This window comes from Phalaenopsis equestris, unplaced genomic scaffold (assembly GCF_001263595.1).
Source record: "Phalaenopsis equestris unplaced genomic scaffold, ASM126359v1 Scaffold000334, whole genome shotgun sequence".
NCBI lineage: Eukaryota > Viridiplantae > Streptophyta > Magnoliopsida > Asparagales > Orchidaceae > Phalaenopsis > Phalaenopsis equestris.
The window spans coordinates 16,197-19,452 of NW_018164776.1; positions in this window are offsets into that span (position 1 = coordinate 16,197).

Below are 3,256 nucleotides of genomic sequence, written 5' to 3' on the forward strand. Positions count from 1 at the left end.
ACATTAGAAATAGAGCCCCACCCCTCACATGAGGGGAGGAGGCTAGAGAGAGAACTTAAGGCTTTGAGAAGAAGCTCAAGTCCAACATTATCCTTGTTATCGTCGATCTCCGACGACCACCAGTGATCGTTAGCACTTATGACCATCGTCAACAACCGCTGACCTCGGTCGACCACCATCGATCGTCATCAATTGTTGTCGACCACCATCAATCGTCATCGATTATTGTCGACCACCGCTGATCTCTGTCGACCACCATCGACCTTCATCAATTGTCGTCGACTACCGTCGATCACCGCCGACCTCTATCAATCATCGCTAACTAGACGCCGTCATTTGACTTTGTACTTTGGAAAATCTAGTAACAAATTTCTGTCTGTGGGACAAGAGACTTCTGTAATCATTAACTTATAGTGAATTTTTATAACTGGGCCAGATCCCATGTTTTTTTTCCATTTCCGAGTTTTCCACGTAAAAACTTATGGTGTCATCATAGGTTGATTCATTTTCATCTGAGTGTGTGTTGAATCCTCGTGCAATGCCAAGACGATAATCCATTACTCTACCGCCGCAAATTTTATAGCACACATCAATAATAATCTCAAAAAGCTTAATCAAAGAACTTCTATAAAATAAGATATGGAAATATTGTGCAATGCCTTTCCAAGTATTTGATGAAGATATTAATTATGAAAAGGATAATTTGTTCAGCTACTCTTCATAAATCTGTTGCAGAATAGTATTTGAAACATATTTTTTGATGAAGTTAAATCTTTTTTTTGGGCAAATAAATGAATAAATAAAACTGCAGTTCAAATAGTGAATATATATATGACTTAGGGTCTGTTTGGGGCATCTTATAAGTGTGGGCGGTGTTTTCAAATTGCCGCTGCACCGTTTGGTTTGCACGTTTCGCCAGCTTATCCGAAACTGCGTTTGGGTTGTTACACTAAACGCAGGCTGCGGGTCGACCCCTGCGGCCGGCCCACGGGCAATGTTTCAGGATAAACAGCTTATCCTGAAATGCACAAGCTGCCCCAAACGGACCCTTAAGCAGCTTTGTAGATTTAGCGGACAAGATGAGATGTCCACCAAACAGGAATTTTTATAACTTCAGAACTAAGATTTCCCAATTTATTGCTTTATTTTTCTCATAGAAAAATGCACCGCCTTGAATTTTCTTCAAATAAATAAACTATTTATTTCATCAATTGGAGACAAAGTAATCCAATACATTCATATCACAACTATAAGATAATTCATTGCAGTTCAAATCTGTCAAATATTTCTAACATGAAAATACAACAGATTATCTAGACACAATTACAAAAAATTCAACAGAACCTTTAATTTGCATCGTTTGTGCACCTACTCTCATCTCTGCTATATTAACCATCAGAATCCAAATATGAAAAGCTTCAATAAAACTTGATAACTTCTCCTTCATGGCTACAGGCTCAATGACTTCAGAGAAGCGGGAAGAAATCTAAGGGTCTCATCAGTATAATAGATTAAAAAAAAAACCATGACATGCTACATCTGTTGGTATCCATGGCATCTCTATGGCGAACCAGGCAAAGACGTCACGGTGGTCCCTAAGTGCTTGTAGAATCATGACATGCATTGTAAAATCTCGACATATGTTGCAAAGTAACGAAACACCTTACAAAATAGGGCAATGACACACCCCGCATACAGTGCAACTTCGTCTCTCGAAGATGGTTTAACAATGCACACCCAAAATAATCATCGTATTCAGAATACAATGGCTTTATACAAGTATAATTACAGTTCAATGTTATGACCTCCGTGGTCCATTGCCCATGCTCCTCTCAACTCTGGCCTCTGCAGCCTACAAAAATTATCACAGCTCGTGCAGTTGATATGGCTTAAAACATGCTCAATTTTATGTCTCTTTTGCATCTGCTTAACTAAATGTTAAATACACAAAAATAGCTCGAGCAAACAATGATTAAGCATTAAGGTTTTGATCGCTCACCAAAAAATAGAACACAAGGTTTCAAAACAAAATACAGAGTAACAATTAAGCCAAACTAACCTAAAAATTAAAGCTATATATGATGTGTCAGCGGATATCCGATAAAAATATTTTTATTAGTCATAAAGCAAGAAGAAAGAATACCTATTTTATTATGAAAATTAGACTTACATAACAATAAGAAATCTCTGAGTTTGAAGCAAGGCGCAACAAAGGAAGATGACATAACTAAGTCATCCATAAATGCATAGTTTATTTTCACAGCCAAAGAACCAGATGATTAATTAAGATTTTCATATAACTTTCAGCAAGACAACTATTTTATTAATTCAAATATTCATTATTCAATATTGTATCGCGATCCCATTGTTGCCTCTCCAGCTAAGCTCTAATCACGACTGTATCGCGAGGGTTCGGGCAGAGAATAGAAAGAGGAAAGGTACCGGGAGAGTGGGAGTGATGTAGGAGAGGTTTTGACCTGCATCGATAAGCGAGGTGACATGTTGCGAGCTACTAGGCAACCATATCCTTCTATCTTCTCTTCTACTCTATGACTCATGGGAAACGAGTCCTTAAATCCATCTCTGAATCGATTCAATAAATTTGGGATTTATGTTGGGTCGGAGAAGTTATCCGATTTAAACTACGTTAAATTTAGATCAAAATCCGCCTTAAATTCAGCTACCAAATACCCCCTAATATTTTTAACATAAGTTGAAGGGTTGATTTTGGTTTTGACTTAATTTGAGTTTGTTTCGGCTTAAATTTGACAAAAAAAATGATTTTAACTCAATCAATTTGAATACATTTGCCTTAAATTTATTAAAATATTTGACCTAAAATTTTACTCAATTCTTAGATCATGTTTTTATTAAAAATAAATTTGACAAAGTATAACTTATTCGACTCAATTAATTTGACACAAACTTTCAAACTATGAGTTCAAACCAGTGTCGAGTTGATTTTGAGTTATTCATATTAACTCTTTTTCGACCTAAATCACAATTAGATCTAATATTTAAATCCAATCACAATTCTACTATTGATTGAGTCATCTTGAATTTAAAATTTTCAGTTAATTTCATATCGAGCTGTGAAGGTTGGGTCCTTCATTATTTTTGAGCTCTTATGATTTTTGTCATGTGCTAAAAATTAGTTATGAGTATAAAAATACACCATAAAGACATATAACTCCCTTGATAAAACATATACAATAAAAAACATCATAAAAAGACCTCTAACTCCCTTATTAAAGCA